The sequence below is a fragment of the Pseudophryne corroboree genome, chromosome 8 (assembly GCF_028390025.1).
Source record: "Pseudophryne corroboree isolate aPseCor3 chromosome 8, aPseCor3.hap2, whole genome shotgun sequence".
Classification (NCBI taxonomy): domain Eukaryota; kingdom Metazoa; phylum Chordata; class Amphibia; order Anura; family Myobatrachidae; genus Pseudophryne; species Pseudophryne corroboree.
The window spans coordinates 78,883,733-78,905,390 of record NC_086451.1 but is presented as its reverse complement, the minus strand read 5'-3'; the positions used below and the strand labels follow the sequence as shown (position 1 = coordinate 78,905,390).

The 21,658-nt window shown below is 46.3% G+C and overlaps 1 protein-coding gene across 3 annotated transcripts in view; it reads left to right on the top strand.

Annotated features, from left to right (window-relative positions):
- The window catches only part of ASS1 (argininosuccinate synthase 1), a 215,048-nt gene that overhangs the window by 24,945 nt on the left and 168,445 nt on the right, over positions 1-21,658 (top strand). The gene's annotated exons all lie outside the window — the stretch shown is intronic.

The window sequence follows — 21,658 nt, the reverse complement described above, 5'->3', positions numbered from 1 at the left end:
ATCATCGGGGAGAACATATGGGACGGAGAAGGACATGACCATGTTACAAACCTTCCAGGTGAAATCTCCTGACCCTAATTCTTCCATCTGCCTAATGCACGTATCGGTTTGTACGATATGTGCACAGTATCCTGGTGATACCTCTCCAACTCTAGTAATCCTATTTCCTAAGGTATATCGATACCGGAAAGATTTTCCTCTACTGGCTATGTGGCGTACGAGCTCTGTATTTGTAGGCATTCTATCTGCTCTGTGTGAAAAGGTCATGGTAAGGTTGCTCCATGACACTTCCCAATTTCCCGGTTTTCTGGGATTGGAGATATTAAAACATAAGAGGGACCTATCCACATGGTATTGGTGGAGCTTCAAACTAGGAGGGCTGGAGATGTTAAACCTCCGGTCCACCGGTCTCCCACCACTTAGCTCAAGTACCTCCCCTAACGTTAAAGGAAATGGTACTAGCCCTGATTTACTGTGACCCTGAGGTACTTGAGAGCATACCCAACAATCTGTTTGGTTTAACACGTTACCCACTAAGGAGTGATAGTCACTCAATGGATGCCGGTCCATATGGATATTAAAACTAGATTGGCATTTCTTTATGCATCCATCTTCAACCAGATTATCACAGAGCCTACAGATACAATTTTCTTCAGCTAACAATCCATCACAATTTCTTCTATCGGATCGTTTTCTGATACTCGCCTTTGCTTGTTGGTTTGGTTGATCTTGGAAAACTACGCCTCCATCATCATAATCGGAACCCATTCCAGAACCTCTCTCGACCTCTATGGTACTCTCGCCGGAACAGACTGCTCTGGTCAACATCATGGTTAACATCAAAATCCGGATCACAGTCTCTTGGGGCAAGTCCATCTTTGAGGAGGAAATAGAGAAGAATGAGAAGGGGGAAAAAGAAATTTTAAGGGAGAGGGGATGGGAAGTGGAGAAAACAATAAAAGGGAGAGGGGAGTCGACAGCTGCTTTCGATCTTCAAGGCTCAGGTGCCGCCTCAGTCCTCCTGGAACAGACACTCCAGTGATACAACCTCTACCGTCTGTTCCTTGTCACGGGACTTCTCGGGATCAGCAACCTTCTTGCAGTGGGATGAATGGACCCAAGTCTCTCTCTCAGCAACCTTCAATGCTGTGGTGCTAGTCAATAAGACCTGGTATGGTCCTTCCCATCTATCAATAAGACAACCTGAGCGTAGAAAATTTCGTATCATTACATAATCCCCAGGTTCAATGTCATGACAATTACTATCTGGTAAATCAGGAATCACCAACTTCAGATTATCATTTTGACTCCTCAACTGCTTACTCATGTTAATCAAGTACTTTACAGTTACTTCATTGTTACATTTCAAATCATCCTGAGGGTTAATCATGACATGCGGTTGTCGACCAAACAGAATTTCAAAAGGAGACAGATTAAGAGGGGACCTGGGAGTGGTTCTGATGCTATACAAAACAATGGGTAAAGCTTCTGGCCACGTCAATCCTGTCTCTGCCATTACTTTACTCAATTTATTTTTAATAGTGCTGTTCACTCTTTCGACCTTCGCACTCGCCTGTGGACGGTACGGAGTGTGCAGCTTACTATCAATTCCCATCAACTTACACATTCCTTGAAAGACATCACCTGTAAAATGGGTACCCCTATCACTTTCAATGATTCTAGGGATACCATATCTACATACAAATTCCTGCACAATTTTCTTAGCTGTAAACATAGCGGTATTTGTAGCTGCTGGAAAAGCTTCGACCCAATTCGAGAAAACATCTATACAAACAAGTACATATTTCAAATTTCGACATGGGGGTAATTGAATGAAGTCAATTTGTATTACCTGGAAAGGGCCGCCGGCAGGTGGGATATGGGATGGTTCTGTAGGTATTGCTTTTCCAATATTCTTTCTCAGACAGGTAAGGCATGACATTGCTCTTTTACCCGCATGAGAGGAGAATCCTGGGGCGCACCAGTATGCTCTTAGCAATTTGCACATCCCCTCCTTGCCTAGATGAGTCAGCCCGTGAGCTGCTTCAGCCAGACATGGAAGGTATGCCCTGGGGGCCACTGGTTTACCATGTCCATCCGTCCAGAGCCCTGAGGACTCCTGGCCATATCCCTTTGCCTTCCAGACTGCTCTTTCCTGTGTGGAACACAAATTCTGCATCTCACACAACTTCTGTGTGTTGATGGTATTAAATACCATCAACTGTGTGGTGTCTGTCCGTGTGGGGGTAGCAGCTGCAAGCTTTGCGGCTTCGTCTGCTCGGCTGTTACCAAGTGACACTGGGTCTTGACTATATGTATGTGCTTTACATTTGATAACAGCCACTCTGTCGGGTTCCTGTATCGCTGTTAGAAGCCTTTTTATGTGAGCTGCATGCGCTATCGGTGTACCAGCCGCCGTCATGAAATTTCTGAGCCGCCATAGCGCTCCGAAATCATGGACTACCCCGAAGGCGTATCTAGAATCGGTGTAGATATTGGCAGACTTACCCTTAGCCAATTCACATGCTCTGGTTAGGGCGACCAGTTCAGCAACCTGGGCTGAGTGAGGTGGGCCTAGCGGTTCCGCTTCTATGGTGTCTTGGTCATCTACGACTGCGTATCCAGTACACAAGTCTCCCGAGTCTGACTGTCTGTGACAACTACCGTCCGTGTAGAACGTGAGTTCTGCATCTTCCAGTGGATTGTCACTGATGTCAGGCCTTGCGGTAAAATTTTGGGTCAAATATTCCATACAATCATGTGTATCTTCCTTTGCATTAAATCCTCCTTCCCCACCACTCTCACCTTCCACCCTTTGTGCCTGACCAGGCACACCTGGGAGAAATGTTGCAGGATTTAATGCACTGCATCTCCTTATGGTGATGTTTACTGGGGCCATTAATGCCAATTCCCATCTTGTAAACCTTGCTGATGAGACGTGTCTGGTTTGGGCAGAATTCAATAAGGCAGATACCGCATGCGGTGTATGGATTGTGAGATTGTGGCCTAGCACAACATCTTCGCTTTTTGTCACTAGCAATGCTATCGCCGCAACGCTACGCAAGCATGTGGGGAGGGATCGCGCTACCGTATCTAGCTGAGCGCTGTAATATGCAATTGGCCTGCTGGCATCACCGTGTTTTTGTGTTAGTACACCTGCTGCGCACCCAGCACTTTCTGTTCCGTATAGTTCAAAGGGTTTCCCATAGTCTGGCATACCTAGTGCTGGTGCCTGCGTTAGGCACTGTTTGAGTCTCTCAAATGCTGTTTCAGATTCGTCTGTATGCGAAATCCGATCAGGTTTGTTTGAAGAGACCATTTCCTGCAAAGGTAGCGCCAATATGGAAAACCCTGGGATCCAATTACGGCAATACCCACACATTCCTAAAAACGTCCTGATCTGTTGCTGGGTTTGTGGCAGTGTCATGTCTCTAATGGCTTGGATTCTATCAGCGGTCAGGTGTCTCAGTCCTTGTGTTAGACAGTGTCCCAAATATTTTACCTTAGCTTGGCATAATTGCAACTTGTTTTTGGAAACCTTGTGACCTGTGTCTGAAAGATGAAACAGGAGCTGTTTCGTATCCTTCAGGGATGCCTCCAATGAATCAGAACACAGTAGTAGATCATCCACGTACTGTATCAACACTGATCCACTCTCCGGTTGGAAAGACTGTAAACAATCATGCAAAGCCTGAGAAAATATACTTGGACTATCTATGAAACCTTGGGGTAACCGAGTCCACGTGTATTGGACTCCTCTGTATGTGAATGCAAACAAATATTGGCTGTCAGGGTGCAGAGGTACCGAAAAGAAAGCGGAGCAGAGGTCAATAACAGTGAAAAATTTGGCAGTGGGAGGAATTTGCATTAGGATGACAGCTGGATTAGGCACTACGGGGAACTGACTCTCAACTATTTTGTTAATCCCCCTTAGATCCTGCACTAGCCTGTAACCCCTCCCCCCACTCTTTTTAACAGGGAAGATGGGACTATTTGCTGTGCTGGACGTTCTTACTAGAATGCCCTGTTGTAGCAAGCGCTCTATTACGGGAAAAACTCCTAACTCCACCTCTGGCTTCAGAGGATACTGTGGGATTTTTGGAGCTATCCTACCATCTTTTACTTGCACAACTACTGGAGCTACGTTTGCCATTAATCCAGTGTCCTGTCCATCTTTTGTCCAAAGTGACTCTGGTATCTGAGATGTCATCTCTTCTACTTGGGATGGATTCCTATTTGTCATAATGGAATGTGACATTAATTTTGATGGGGAGTCTAACATGTCTCGTACTTCCTGAGCGTGATTCTCAGGAATGTCCAAGAATACACCTTCAGGAGTACAATAAATGACGCAACCCATTTTACATAGTAAGTCTCTTCCCAGGAGATTAGTTGGTGCCGATGCAGCCAGCAAAAAGGAATGCTTGGTATGCAAAGGCCCTATTGTAATCTCGGCTGGTTTGCTAACAGGGTAGTGCTGGACTACTCCTGTTACTCCCATGGCTGGAATTGTCCTACCAGTGGTTCTCATGCCCACTGTCGAATTTATCACTGACTTGGCCGCCCCTGTGTCTACAAGAAAGTTTAAAGTTTTACCAGCCACATTGATTGCAATCTCTGGTTCGCTTCCAAGACTGGCAATCAACTTAACTGGCTGCAGATTACAGGTATGGCCACACCCCTATTGGGTATGCTGACCTCCCTGAATCCCATTGGCAGCAACTACTTGTGGGGGAGTTAGCTGGGAACTACCAGAGGCATGCCGATCTCTGTTCGGGGGATATCTTTTTGTTTCCCCTGTATGTGGCTCAAAACTCCGCCTCTGTGGACCCTGCTCCCAATGTCGTGTGTTGTGTTGTTGTCTAGGGGGTTGAAAAGATCTTTGTACATTCTTTGTTCTACATTCTCGTGCATAGTGTCCCGGTCTGTTACAAGAAAAACATGTTATTACACTTGCCTTACCCACAGGATTCGGTGGTACATACGCAGGCTGCCTTGTGGTCAGCGCCTGTATACTTACGGACATCAACTTATCACTTTGCGACTCCCTGTGCCTAGTGATATTTCTGTCGTGATCAATAGCAGCCTCTCTCAATGTGGACACTGACAGACCTCGCCAGCATGGTTGCGTGGTCTGAACCCTAGTCTTTAATGTTTCCTTTAAACCATCCATCAGTACAGATACTGCTACTTCTCGATGGTTTGGGTTGGTCTTAATGTCTTCTATACCAGTGTACTTTGCCATTTCTAATAGTGCCCGGTGAAAATATTCTATTGCCGTTTCGGACTCCTTTTGCTTAATGGAAAATATTTTATTCCATTTAACAACGGCTGGGAAATACTCTTTTAGCTGTAAATTTATCCTTTTTACATTATCCTTGTTGTACACGTCTGTAAGCGGTACATCTTTATCCAATGCACAATCAGCTAAAAACTGAGTTGCATCAACATTGGAAGGTAAACAAGCTCTTAGCAGTATCTGCCAATCCTTGTTGTTGGGTTCTACAGTGTTACCTAAATCCCTGATGTATTTTTGGCTAGCAACTAAATCCTTCCTGGGGTCAGGAAATTCGGACACTATTGTTCTTAATTCCATTCGGGAAAATGGAGTGTACATGGCAATGTTCCTTATGGGAGTGGCTCCAGACACATCTGTTTTTCCATTGGGAACTGCTATTACCCTTACAGGAGCAATTCTAACAGCCTCTTCCTGTGTAGATTCTACAACTTGTGGTACAATGGTTTCAGTGTAGTGCATGGTGCCGTACTTACCCGTTGACACGACTTTACCTATCCCTCCGCTAGGGGCTTTCACTAATCTCGTGGGTGTTGCTGTGCCTACTGTGGTCTCTGCTATGGTGGCCGCAAGAGAGAGAGCTGAAATTGTTGCCGAATCTTCTTCTTGATCACACTCCTGAGGAAGGTTCAAAACAGGGTACAACTTGCACGGGTTAATACTTGCATGAGTTACTTGGTTAACATCATTAACATTTACAGGGTTACTAAGAGTTTGTGTTTTACAACCCAGTGCGTTTCTCTCCGCAATCAACTTCTCTCCTGCAATGTATGGTGGAGGAGGAGCTGTGGCAATCAACTTCCTGACTGCCCCAGATCCCGCCGCCAGAGCCAAACCTCTCTGTATCTCACCTTCCTGGTGCCATAACTGTAAACAATCATGATGCTGAATTCGTCTCTTTGTTGATTTTACGAGACATATCCTCCTCCTTAAATTTTGTAACACTTCTGGACTGAAGCTACCTATTCTTGGGAATTTGTCCCTGTCTTGTACAGTCATTCTCTCCCATTCATCACATAAAACCTCTGTGTGACTACCGTATTTTTCACACATTACATATCGTGCCGACCCAACTGGTCGGTTCTCTGAATCAACCCGAACCGAGGTTGATCGCCCCCTACCTGAACAAATGGCCCCCATAATCTGCAGGCGTTGCTTATTCCTCCTTGGATCTTTATCTCAAGGTTTTCAGCGAACCCTTACAAACAAACCAAGATGTCCTTGGGCAGGCCGGCGGTGGTGGTTTATCAAGTACCCCACTTACTTCTCGCCCACGTTGGCCTGTGCTGCAATCACTGTAACCAGAGCTGCGGTACCCAACCTAGGGCCCCTGTGAACCTTTATTTACTGGGGCGCGTTCCCCAGCAAGTATCGGTTGTTGGATAGTTCCTGAGTGACCAGCGAACTTCCCTTCCAAAAATAAAAAATTACACAAATCACGTCAGAATGTACAAATAGCGTTTGTGACCACTTTACTCTAATGGTATTAGGTCAGATTACTAACTACTGCACACAATTACGTGCGGTCCAATCGTTCAGTACACGAGCACTACTTGTCATGTACTGAAAGATCAATGGAATCGATGTTTCCGGCCGCGATTCCTTCAGCAAGAGCTTATGGCCTATATGGGTTCTGCACCAACACCCCAGGCGTTGTGCCACTGGACTTTTATAGCGGACCTTTTACCTTACGACCTCCTGGTCTTGTTCCTTATGACCTCCTGGTCTTGTTACCTTATGACCTCCTGGTCTTGTTACCTTATGACCTCCTATACTCTAATGCTCAAATATTATTTAACCAGGGATGCCTCCCTAGCCACCGTATATGTCACTTACACGTATGTCCCTTGACGAGTACCCGGCTTTCCTTTTGGTTCCACCTTAAAGTTATATAAACTTTTGTATACAAAACACACTCACTCAACACATGTACACTTTGTTTCTATATCTATTTCTGCGCAGAAATTGTCTTTAGGCCAAAAGTGTTACCAATTAGGAGCAGGATCTGTTAAACTAAATTTCAGATTTTTCCAAAAATAGATTTGCGTTATTTACCGCGTCGCGTTATCTACCGCTGTGCGTTAATTATCGCCTTTGCGTTACTTCACTTTATCACAGCTTGTGCTACGTGGGCGTAACCGGACGCTACGTTGCGTAATGAACGCTGCGTGCGTCTGCCTTTTGGATTGCGTACGCTAGTCTTTGTTAGCGACACGTGTACGCAATGCAAAGGATCCACCGTAACACAATATATACTTTTATCAATGTAAATGATCCCTGATCATCTACCGCACACCACACTGACTGTCTTATCTCCCAGACAAGCCGTGTGTTGGTCTATACTTTAACTATTACCTTTACTATGAAATAACAGCAAATCTCTTTTGCACTTTCTATCAACTATAAAAATTGGCAAACAGGAATAGTGATATACGAAATTGAAAAAGAAATGCAGATAAATGTATGCGTGCGTGTATACGCAAGACAGAAGAGAAATAAAACAGTTTTAAAAGACACAAGCGTTTTGTTCTTACTTCCGGTTCCCGGATTCCTTCAGCACTCTTTATCTAAGCGAAGCAGACGCTTATCCCGCCAGCACTATGAGACAATCTCCCACCCTTTGCTGGGGGATAATGTCTGCTGATCTACCTAGTGCAGATGTGAGAAGTATAGGACGAGTCCCCAATTGACAATGCAAAATACTTTTTGTATAAACAACCCTTTATGAAGCTAAGAACACTGTACGCTGTTTACTTAAGAAGTACCGTAATGGTACGCTATTGGCGTAGCGATCGCTCAGCCGTAGGCGAGACGCTCAAGCGTCACGTTCGCTCACGGCCCAGTGATCACAGGACACGTTATTGGTTATGTCTAGGGTAATGATTCGCTATGGCGTAGCTTACGCTCGAGACCACGAGGAGGTCACCAGCGATGCAGACGCTCACAACACTATACCTTTATGTTAAAACCTTATACCAATGAAATACACTGAATACCTTAATGTGAGTACAGGGTGTAAGTGCAACCTTGTGTAACCTGACTAACTACAAAGCTGCTTGAGCGTCACCGACGCTCAAGTGAACACTTAATACTATAGAAAATACACAGATACTGGTTTAGGTTCCAAAGCCTATTAACTGTATTATATCTAATATACTTGTAAAAGGGGATAACAGTACAAGTGATACACTACAATATAACAGAGACTTCCTAACCACAGAACTAAACAATAAATACAAAAGGACAATACTACACTGACCTAAATGCTATACAATACAATACTATCTAATACAATACAATACTAGCCTAGTCTAGGGGAGATATGAGAGAACAGAACAGGAAGAGAGAGAGAGAGAGAGATGAGAGAAATTGGCTCACAGAAAGACAATGATTACGGAGAGAAACTTACGCACAAAGGGTATGATCGCCTGCGCCTCGATATCCAGCTCCCGGCTATCAGCAGATAACCGTTGATGAGAGAGTGAGAGCTGGATGTGGTCGGCCTGCCTATTTATGCCCCACACACAATGCAATCTCATAGTCCCTACAATCCCATTGTCCATTGGCCGAAGGAATTCGGCCCTGCATCATAACAAAAGGTCATAGGGTGATTCATACAGGTGGGCTGTGACGATTTCCAACAGCTCAGGTGGGTGGGAAACTGGGTTTCCCGCCGCATACCTGAGTATGTGTAAATAATAGAAATGGACATAAACTTCTTATGTCCATAACTATTCGCACGAGCGATTAATACGCTCCAAACCAACACCGGAATATTGCTAATTAAATACTCTTCCGATGGGTACCAAACACTGCTGTATGATTCCTGTTAGACCCTTCGTACGATATAAAGAGGGATTCCTCAGCTCTGGGACATTGTATTTTAACCAAACTTTCAGAATCTATCAAAGGGACCATGATCTATAAACTACATTAATTGTGAAAATATGTAACGAATGAGTCGCACGCTACGACCACATAAACTCTACCGTAAATACGCATACCGCGCCTGCGAGTGCACGCTATTGCGGGTATGCGCCTCCACGGGAGAGCGTACGCACGCGCAGCGCGGACCAGTGTGCGGTGCAAATATGGCAACGTGCATTGAGACATTTTTCTGACTTTGACAGTATATATATATATATATATATATATATATATATATAGATATATATATATATATATATATATATATATATATATATAGAGAGAGATAGATATAGAGATATATATATATATATATATAGATATATATAGATATATTTATAGATATACAGGTTGAGTATCCCATATCCAAATATCCGAAATACGGAATATTCCGAAATACGGTCTTTTTGGAGTGAGAGTGAGATAGTGAAACTTTTGTTTTTTGATGGCTCAATGTACACAAACCTTGTTTAATACACAAAGTTATTAAAAATATTGTATTAAATGACCTTCAGGCTGTGTGTATAAGGTGTATAAGAAACATAAATGAATTGTGTGAATGTACACACACTTTGTTTAATGCACAAAGTTATTAAAAATATTGGCTAAAATGACCTTCAGGCTGTGTGTATAAGGCGTATATGAAACATAAATGCATTCTGTGCTTAGATTTAGGTCCCATCACCATGATATCTCATTATGGTATGCAATTATTCCAAAATACGGAAAAATCCCATATCCAAAATACCTCTGGTCCCAAGCATTTTGGATAAGGGATACTCAACCTGTATTAAAGATATATATCATAAAACATGCCCAAAGAGACATGAGTATGCTGGGTCCTAGAGGCAAAGCTATGTCGGTTTCTGCTTGACGTATCCTGTAGAATATGCAATGGACAGATGATGCCAACTTAAGTGGCATATGGAAGGCTGAGGATTGTGTGGAGAAGGGTTCTCGGACCTGGTCTCCACAGCTATAGCTGGTAATTCTGATATTTTGCCTTATATTCCTGCACAGCCTAGGAAAGTACGTCATTATCAACTGCAGCCTTTCGAACAAAGAAACAAGAAAGTCCGAGATGTGTCCTTTCTTGCCAGAGGCGGGGGCAGAGGAAACCAGCTGCACAACACAGCTAGTTCCCAGGAACAGAAGTCCTCCCCGGCCTCTACGAAAATCCAGGCGGAGCTAGGCCCGGTGGGGGCACGCCTTCGTAAGTTCAGCCACAAGTGGGTTCACTCCCTGTTAGATCTCTGGGCAATAGATATTGTGTCTCAGGGATACAAGCTGGACTTTGAGAAGATGCCTCCTCACTGAAGGCCCTGCCGGCCTCCCCCCCAGAGAGGGAAACAGGGTTAACTGCAATTCACAAATTGTATCTTCCACAGGTGGTGGTCAAAGTTCCCCTCCTTTAACAAGGAGGGGGTTATTATTCGACAATGTTGTAGTCCCGAAACCAGATGGTTCGGTCAGACCCATATTGAATTTAAAATCTCTGAACATATACTTGAAAAGTTCAAGTTCAAGATGGAATCGCTCAGAGCGGTCATCGCAAGGGAGGGGGATTTTATGTTGTCTCTGGGCATAAAGGATGCTTACCTTCATGTCCCCGTTTATCCATCTCATCAGGAGTACCTCAGATTTGTGGTACAGGATTGTCATTACCAATTCCAGATGTTGCCGTTTGGTCTGTCCACGGCACCGAGAATATTTACCAAGGTAATGGCAGTAATCATGGTGCTCCTGCAAAAGCAAGGAGTCACAATTATCCCATACTGGGACGATCTCCTCATAAAGGCGAGGTCCAGAGAGCAGTTGCTGATTAGTGTAGCACGCTCTCGGGAAGTGTTACAACAGCACGGCTGGATTCTGAATATTCCAAAGTCGCAGCTGATTCCTACGACGCGTCTGCCCTTCCTGGGCATGATTCTGGACACAGACCAGAAGAAGGTTTTTCTCCCGACGGAGAAGGCTCAGGAACTCATGACACTGGTCAGAGACCTCTTAAAACCAAAACAGGTGTCGGTGCATCACTGCATGCGAGTCCTGGGAAAGATGGTGGCGTCATACGAGGCCATTCCCTTCGGCAGGTTCCATGCGAGGACCTTTTCAATGGGATCTGTTGGACAAGTGGTCCGGATCGCATCTACAGATGCATCGGCTGATCACCCTATCCCCCAGGGCCAGGGTGTCTCTTCTGTGTTGGCTGCAGAGTACTCACCTTCTCGAGGGTCGCAGGTACAGCATTCAGGACTGGGTCCTGGTGACCACGGATGCAAGCCTCCGAGGGTGGGGGGCAGTCACTCAGGGAAGAAGTTTCCAAGGGCTGTGGTCAAGTCAGGAGACTTGCCGTCACATCAATATCCTGGAACTAAGGGCCATATACATCGCCCTAAGTCAAGCGGAGACCCTGCTTCGCAACCAATCGGTGCTGATTCAATCGGACAATATCACCGCAGTGGCTCATGTAAACCGCCAAGGCGGCACAAGGAGCAGGGTGGCGATGGCGGAAGCCACCAGAATTCTACGCTGGGCGGAGAATCGGGTATGAGCACTGTCAGCAGTGTTCATTCCGGGAGTGGACAACTGGGAAGCAGACTTCCTCAGCAGGCACGACCTCCACCCGGGAGAGTGGGGACTTCATCAAGAAGTCTTCACACAGATTACAAATCGATGGGAACTGCCACAGGTGGACATGATGGCATCCCGCCTCAACAAAAAGCTACAAATGTATTGCGCCAGGTCAAGAGACCCTCAGGCAATAGCTGTGGACGCACTAGTGACACCGTGGGTGTTCCAGTCGGTTTATGTGTTTCCTCCTCTTCCTCTCATACCCAAGGTGCTGAGAATCGTAAGAAAAAGAGGAGTGAGAACAATACTCATTGTTCCGGATTGGCCAAGAAGGACTTGGTATCCGGAACTACAAGAAATGCTCACAGAGGACCCATGGCCTCTGCCTCTCAGACAGGATCTGTTACAACAGGGGCCCTGTCTGTTCCAAGACTTACCGCGGCTGCGTTTGATGGCATGGCGGTTGAACGCCGGATCCTAGCAGAACAAGGCATTCCGGATGAGGTTATTCCTACGCTAATATAGGCTAGGAAGGACGTGACGGCTAAACATTATCACCGTATATGGCGAAAATATGTTGCTTGGTGTGAGGCCAGGAATGCCCCTACAGAGGAATTCCAGCTGGGCCGTTTCCTTCACTTCCTACAGTCGGGATTGACTTTGGGCTTAAAATTGGGGTCCATTAAGGTCCAGATTTCAGCCCTATCCATTTTCTTTCAAAAGGAACTGGCTTCTCTTCCTGAAGTTCAGACGTTTGTAAAGGGAGTGCTGCATATTCAGCCCCCTTTTGTGCCACCAGTGGCACCTTGGGATCTTAACGTGGTGTTGAGTTTCCTGAAATCACACTGGTTCGAGCCACTTAAAACCGTGAAGTTAAAATATCTCACGTGGAAGGTGGTCATGCTATTGGCCTTAGCTTCGGCTAGGCGTGTGTCAGAATTGGCGGCTTTGTCACATAAAAGCACCTATCTGGTTTTCCATATGGACAGGGCAGAATTACGGACTTGTCCGCAATTTCTGCCTAAAGTGGTGTCCTCTTTTCATTTGAACCAACCTATTGTGGTGCCTGCGGCTACTCGTGACTTGGAGGATTCCAAGTTACTAGATGTAGTCAGGGCTTTGAAGGTTTATGTAGCCAGAACGGCTGGAGTCAGGAAAACTGAGTCGCTGTTTATCCTGTATGCATCCAACAAGCTGGGTGCTCCTGCTTCAAAGCAGACTATTGCTCGCTGGATCTGTAACACGATTCAGCAGGCTCATTCTGCGGCTGGATTGCCGCCTCCAAAATTAGTAAAAGCCCATTCCACAAGGAAGGTGGGCTCTTCTTGGGCGGCTGCCCGAGGGGTCTCGGCATTACAGCTTTGCCGAGCAGCTACTTGGTCGGGTTCAAACACTTTTGCAAAATTCTACAAGTTTGATACCCTGGCTGAGGAGGACCTTGTGTTTGCCCATTCGGTGCTGCAGAGTCATCCGCACTCTCCCGCCCGTTTGGGAGCTTTGGTATAATCCCCATGGTCCTTACGGAGTCCCCAGCATCCACTAGGACGTTAGAGAAAATAAGATTTTACTCACCGGTAAATCTATTTCTCGTAGTCCGTAGTGGATGCTGGGCGCCCGTCCCAAGTGCGGACTTCTTCTGCAATACTTGTATATAGTTATTGCTAAATTAAGAGTTATGTTATGTTGGCATCCGTTGGTTGATGCTCTGTTGTTGTTCATACTGTTGACTGGGTATGTTATCACAAGTTATACGGTGTGATTGGTGTGGCTGGTATGAGTCTTACCCTGGATTCCAAAATCCTTTCCTTGTAATGTCAGCTCTTCCGGGCACAGTTTCCTTAACTGAGGTCTGGAGGAGGGGCATAGAGGGAGGAGCCAGTGCACACCAGTAGTCCTAATTCTTTCTTAGAGTGCCCTGTCTCCTGCAGAGCCCGTCTATTCCCCATGGTCCTTACGGAGTCCCCAGCATCCACTACGGACTACGAGAAATAGATTTACCGGTGAGTAAAATCTTATTTTTTAACCTTAAATATCTATCGGAGTACTAGGCCTGCTGAGTATTGGTAGATCTAATATTTGATATAGGTGTCAGTGGTGTGTGATGGAGGTTAGTCCGCAAGGTAGATAACCAGGTCTTTTGTTTATTAACCTGGCAGACCAGAATTACAGGGTGACACAGGGTTAATGCAGCAGGTATGTATAACCAGTACACAGAGCAGTATAAAGTGTATGTAGCAGATCCTGCCAGGAACGTATAGGGAGCTGCAGGTGGCGTACAGAGCAGATGGGAGCACAAACCTGTGTATATGTGGAATATGCACACTGACTCTATACATGTGGCGGTGCAGTGGAACGAACAGCATCACTGGCCTCTGTAACGCTCTCTCTCAGATATCCCTGTGTAGAGACTGTCAGGGTCACGTCCTTGGATGGAGCAGAAGGCGCACAGTACGTCCGAACATGTGCAGCAGCCAACAGGGTTGGAGGTCTCACCTCTGGCAGCCCGGGGTTCTAGTGCTGGGCAGAGATAGTGCAGGACACTCTCTCCTCACACTCGGGGGTCATAATGTTTGTATGACTAAATTAGTGCAATTGAAAGCCAAACTAGCCTGAAGAAGAGGTAAGTAAACACTTTCTGCTCCATAGTATTATCGCTGAGGCAGATGACAGGCCATAGTGTTTTGGTAAATTGAGAATGGATTTTTCATTGGCGCAATAAACATAAAGAAAAAAATCAACATAGCCACTAGGGCATATTAATAACCTGCCAAATAATTCCTATGCCGATAAGAATAATTTTTGCACATAAGCCCTATTTGTCTACTAAACAAGGGATGTGGATGCTTTACATAAACATTAAATGTTACTTTATTTCCACAGCTAATATCACTAGGCTTACTATACTATAGGGGTTAATTAGGTGGCAATACGACCGCAATACCCCCGTTAACAGCACCACTGCGAACGCTCAGGACCCATCATGCCCGTCACTGCGATAGCATCACGTTGGCTAAGAATGCCTCTACCTGATTGATGGGTAGAGGCATTTGCCGGGAGGCGGGGGTGGCGACGGACCATTGCGTGGGTGGCGCATGGAAAACGGGGGCAGGTCGGCGGCATTTTCGTGGTGGCTGCATGACATCACACGCAGGTGCTCCAGTTGAAAGAAATGTTGGCCGGCCACCTGCCTTCGCAGCCGGGTTGCAGAGGCAGGGGGTCATCCACAGTTGCTGCCGCTGGACGGCCTGGTCAGCATGCTGGGCGGCCTTGCCATATGATGGGCGGCCCCCAGCTTGCAAAAAAAAAAAGGATTGTAGATTCTGCTTGTTGGCAGAATCTGCAATTCAACCTGAATAATCCCCTTATGGGTGGTATCCTATTAGAGCCAAAGCACTTTCAGACGGTAAAAACGTCCGGATATCGCTAATAATGACCGATGGTCATTATTGTTGTGTCCAATTAGAGGCCGTTTTTATTGGCCGAAATTGGACACGCGTCGTGCGATAACACATGGGATCGGGTATAAGTCCCCCGATCCCATGTATTTTCGCGGCTCTGGCGGCCTGTTATCGCAGATTATGCTTAATCCTCAATAAGTGCCAGCATCAGGAGAAAACGATGCTGGCATTGGGGTGAATAGGATAGCCCCCAGCGATCCTATTAGCAGCTAAAAAGTACCGCTGCTAATAGGGTACTGCATAGTCCCTTTAAACTGGAGCACTCGTGAATTACACAGGTTCTGTGGCAGGCTGACTTCAAGCCTGCATGTCACCTGGTTTTAATCAGCCAGAGAACCTGTGTTATTCATAAGTGTCCCAGTTTATAGGTGTAAAAGTCAATTAATTTTAAAACCATACAAAACAGTTTGCTGCGGACGCAAGCGGCGTCTCTTTGCGTGACGCTCCCCCGGTGCGGTTATACGCACGCTAATACCTTAATAAAAGAGAGTACGGTATCGTATACTGTTAATTGTGGTCCAACGCACAATCAGATTTAATTTAGCAAGTACAAGTATTAAACACACTTACAGATATAAAACACAAATGCAGGTATAACACACAATGAGAGAGTTACAGTTACATACACACACAAGTTTCTCTGGTTCCAGGCAGCCAGAGCGCCTGGTTCTGGGTCACTATTTTATACAGTTTGTCTAAAGGCATGCAATACATCAAGAAAAGTCTTCTCTCATTGGTCCAGGGGCCAGATCTCTCAAGAACGCGACGGCTCATAGGTTAGGGTGAGGGCTTTTGTCCTATGTTGCAGGCACATGTGTTTGCCCCCAGGGACCTGCTGCGAAGCCAGTTCCAACTGACCAGTATCCACACCTTGCTCTGCACATTATTCCATACATGTCTAATATTACTCATATCGTGCGGTCGCAGGGTGCGACCGTTTATCCGTATTAACTTCTGATTACTGCTGATAAAATACTGATTAATATGAGACAAAACATGATGCAACAATGTGGTTCTAACCCTGGAATAAGTATATAGCTAGTTTACTATGTATTTTAAACCTTGTTTTGGACTTGTAATGACTGTGGGGGTCATTCCGAGTTGATCGCTAGCTGCCATTGTTCGCTGCATAGCGATCAGTGAAAAAACAGCTAATCTGCGCATGCACCGCATAGCACAGGCGCGTCGTATGGGTACGAAGTCCATTCTGGTTTTGCACTGGTTCTAGCGACAATTCCAATCGCTCAGCCGAACGCAAGGAGACTTACAGAAAGAGGGCGTTTGTGATTGTCAACTGACCGTGGCCGGGCGTTTGCTGGGCGGGTATCTGACGTCATTACCCTGTCACTCGTCGCAGCAATCATCGCACAGGATAACTAACTACAGGACTGGTCTTGTTTCGCACAAAATGTGTTTGCAGGTGCTCTGCTGCACAGGCATTCACACTCCTGCAAAGCGAAAATACACTCCCCCGTGATGTGTTTGCACGGCTGCTAAAAACTGCTAGCGAGCGATCAACTCGGAATGACCCCCAAAGTGTGAACTATGTGTGGTATATAGATCAGGGCCGGTTCCGGGGCTTCTGGCGCCCCGGGCGGTATTAGGGGGCGTGGCTTCACACAGGGGGGCGTGATCAGTTACGCCCCCTGTACTGTTGTAGGATGTGCGGTGCGCGATGACGTCATCGCGCACCGCACAGCAAAGGTCCTCTCCACGAAGGTAAACTAGACGCTAAGCGTCTAGTTCCCTTCGTGGAGAGGACCTTTGCTGTGCGGTGCTCGATGACGTCAACGCGCACCGCACATCATTACAGTGAAGGTCCTCTCCCCCACGAAGGGAAACTAGACGCATAGCGTCTAGTTTCCCTTCACAGCGGGATAGCGGGCAGCGGGGGGCACCACAGCAGCAGCAGATCTTGCCAGGGTGCGGCGCCCTCCGGATGGCGCCGGCGCCCTCCGGATGGCGCCGGCGCCCCGAGCAAAAGTCCTGTTTGCCCGTGGCAAGATCCGCTACTGATATAGATATATGATTGTGTGTGTCTTTATGACATTTCTCAGTGATTGCACATTTTACTGTATATACACTCAACACGCACACCGTGTGATTCTATGCACAGTGGGTGGTAAGATGCATGGCGTGTCTCCATACGTCAATTGCGTAATTACGCCACCACTGAGAAACGCCACTCTGTGTGTTGTTTGTATGTGTTATTTTTCTGACTTCGACATAGGGACAGTATGGTAAGCCCAGGGCTTAAAGTGGTCCTGGAGAGGTGGTGGAACGCATTTACCCCGCCACCTACTACCCCGCCTTACACACACACACACACACACACACACACACACACACACACACACACACACACACACACACACACACACACACACACACACATTAAATGGAGCCAGTGCTAGTGTTTTTGGCACCCCCCTCCAAACTAAAATTTAGTGCCCTATTTTCCATACTATATAAAAGGACATTGATTTAACAAAGAAGCAGCATGGTCACATAATAGTACCCCCTGATTCATATTACACCAAATAGTAATGCCCCTTGTTCAGGTTACATCACCCAGTAGTGCCCTTTATTCACATTGCACTACACAATGGTACCCTCTATACATGTTATGCCCCACAGTAGTGCCCCTTAGATACAATGCCCACAGTAGTGCCCCTTATACACAATTCCCACAGTAGTAGTGCCCCTTACACATAATGCCCACAGTTGTTGTCCCCCTTACACATAATGCCCACAGTAGTGCCACTTATATACATAATGCCCACAGTGGTAGTGTAGCTTATATACAGAATGCCCACAGCAGTAGTGCCCCTTACACACAATGCCCACAATATTAGTGCCCCTTACACATAATGCCCACGGTAGTGCCACTTAAACACATAATGCCCACAGTAGTAGTGTCTCTTATATACAGAATGCCCACAGTAGTAGTGCCCCTTACACACAATGCCCACAATAGTAGTGCCTCTTACGCATAATGACCACAGTAGTGCCGCTTATACACATAATGCCCACATTGTGCCCCTTATTCACATCTTTGCCTCTGTCACTCCAGCAGCTCATCGCCTGTGTCCCTCTAACAGCTCCATGCCCTGTATCCCTCCAGCAGCTTCCCCACCTCTCGTGTCCCTCCAGCCCCCTCTCATCTTGTTTTCAAGATGCACAGAGCCTGGTCCTCTTCATAGCTTATCTTCACTTCAGCAGAAGTGACAGCATGACATCACATAGGATATGCCGGAAACTAATCCACTGGGACCTGAGGAGGGGATGAATGCTGTCCAACAGACACAGCTGGGTAAATTTACTAAGATGGGAGTTCTATATAAGATGGGATGTTGCCCATAGCAACCAATCAGATTCCAGGATCTATCATCTAGAACATAGGTTCTCAAACTCGGTCCTCAGGACCCCACACAGTGCATGTTTTGCAGGTAACCCAGCAGGTGCACAGGTGTATTAATTACACACTGACACATTTTGAAAGGTCCACAGGTGGAGCTAATAATTTCACTTGCGATTCTGTGAGACCCGCAAAACATGCACTGTCTGGGGTCCTGAGGACCGAGTTTGAGAACCTGTGATCTAGAAGGTGCTAGATAAATGAGAAATAGAATCTGATTGGTTGATATGGGCAACATCCCATCTTGTATAGAACTCCCATCTTAGTAAATTTACCCCAGCGTGTGTGAGTACCAGGAGGGTTGGGCTGTAAATGGAGGAGTACAATGTAACCACCAGGACCTGAAGAAGGGGGAAGTGGCTGCATCTCATCAGTAACACTAGCGTCACCTGCATCAACTATTGATGGGGCAGGTTTTTCTGTTGGAATTACTGTGCAGGGAAATAGAAGTGGTGGAACTAGTTTCCCCTACCATTACAGGTGGTGGAACTCGGTTTCACCTCGTTCCCCCACACACACACTTTAACCCCTGTGTAAGCCTAATTATCACTATAGGACTAACTAAAAATTAACAATTCCCTTTCAATTTCCCTAAGCCGTCAGGATGAGGAGTGGCAGCAGAGGGAAATGTTGCTCACTAATCAGCAGGCTGCCAGTATCAGCCCTGGGCAGCTGTATGAATGAGCATAGACTCATTTCCTCTTTATGATTCCTGGCTCCGAGGTAGAACATGCCCTTACAGAGCTACAGTGTCCTGGCAGTCTCAGCCATAACAAATGCTCTGCTTCCAGAAAGATTTGTCTACACTAAAACTACACTCAAAAATAGCCATGGACAGACGCGGAAACTTGTGGTTGTGCCGGGCAGAGGGCATTTATTCATGAACTTGCTCGCATGGAGTAATGCAACATCACCTGTGGGGGGGAAGGCAGACCTTTGCTACAGGTGGAATGAGCTGGGAATAACCACATATAACAGCCCTCCTCGGTCCTAGCTTCAGTAATGTCTGGTTCTATGGGGGAAATGTATCAAATCCTATCCAGAGGACACGTGAAGAAGTAGCCCATAGTTACCAATCACATTTTAGATATCATTCATCTAGTGCAGGGGGCTTCAACTTTTAAGACAGTGTGGGCCACATTAAAAAATTCAGTGAAGTCCGAGGGCCACTAAACACATTTTGCTGCCTGTGCCCCAGGTCTCTGCGGCTCAGCGTGTTCTCCGCTCCACAGTGTGATAGTAGCGGTTGTATTAGAGGTACAAGCTGCTGCCTACAGTGTTAGTAGCAGTTGTATTAGAGGTATGTGCTGCTGCCTGCAGTGTGATAGTAGCGGTTGTATTAGAGGTACAAGCTGCTGCCTACAGTGTTAGTAGCGGTTGTATTAGAGGTATGTGCTGCTGCCTACAGTGTGATAGTACCGGTTGTATTAGAGGTACAAGCTGCTGCCTACAGTGTGATAGTACCGGTTGTATTAGAGGTATGTGCTGCTGCCTACAGTGTGATAGTAGCGGTTGTATTAGAGGTACAAGCTGCTGCCTACAGTGTTAGTAGCGGTTGTATTAGAGGTATGTGCTGCTGCCTACAGTGTGATAGTACCGGTTGTATTAGAGGTACAAGCTGCTGCCTACAGTGTGATAGTACCGGTTGTATTAGAGGTACAAGCTGCTGCCTACAGTGTGATAGTACTGGTTGTATTAGAGGTACATGCTGCTACCTACAGTGCGATAGTGCCGGTTGTATTAGAGGTACAAGCTGCTGCCTACAGTGTGATAGTAGCGGTTGTATTAGAGGTACATGCTGCTGCCTACAGTGTGATAGTAGCGGTTGTATTAGAGGTACAAGCTGCTGCCTACAGTGTGATAGTAGCGGTTGTATTAGAGGTACAAGCTGCTGCCTACAGTGTGACAGTAGCGGTTGTATTAGAGGTACATGCTGCTGCCTACAGTGTGATAGTAGCGGTTGTATTAGAGGTACAAGCTGCTGCCTACAGTGTGATAGTAGCGGTTGTATTAGAGGTATGTGCTGCTGCCTACAATGTGATAGTACCGGTTGTATTAGAGCTACATGCTGCTGCCTACAGTGTGATAGTACCGGTTGTATTAGAGGTACATGCTGCTGCCTACAGTGCGATAGTGCCGGTTGTATTAGAGGTATGTGCTGCTGCCTACAGTGTGATAGTAGCGGTTGTATTAGAGGTATGTGCTGCTGCCTACAGACGCGGAAACTTGTGGTTGTGCCGGGCAGAGGGCATTTATTCATGAACTTGCCCGCATGGAGTAATGCAACATCACCTGTGGGGGGGAAGGCAGACATTTGCTACAGGTGGAATGAGCTGAGAATAACCACATATAGCAGCCCTCCTCGGTCCTAGCTTCAGTAATGTCTGGTTCTATGGGGGAAATGTATCAAATCCTATCCAGAGGACACATGAAGAAGTAGCCCAGGTTACCAATCACATTTTAGATATCATTCATCTAGTGCAGGGGGCTTCAACTTTTAAGACAGTGTGGGCCACATTAAAAAATTCAGTGAAGTCCAAGGGCCACTAAACACATTTCGCTGCCTGTGCCCCAGGTCTCTGCGGCTCAGCGTGTTCTCCGCTCCACAGTGTGATAGTAGCGGTTGTATTAGAGGTACAAGCTGCTGCCTACAGTGTTAGTAGCAGTTGTATTAGAGGTATGTGCTGCTGCCTACAGTGTGATAGTAGCGGTTGTATTAGAGGTACAAGCTGCTGCCTACAGTGTGATAGTACCGGTTGTATTAGAGGTATGTGCTGCTGCCTACAGTGTTAGTAGCAGTTGTATTAGAGGTACATGCTGCTGCCTACAGTGTGATAGTAGCGGTTGTATTAGAGGTACATGCTGCTGCCTACAGTGTGATAGTACCGGTTGTATTAGAGGTACATGCTGCTGCCTACAGTGTGATAGTAGCAGTTGTATTAGAGGTACATGCTGCTGCCTACAGTGTGATAGTAGCAGTTGTATTAG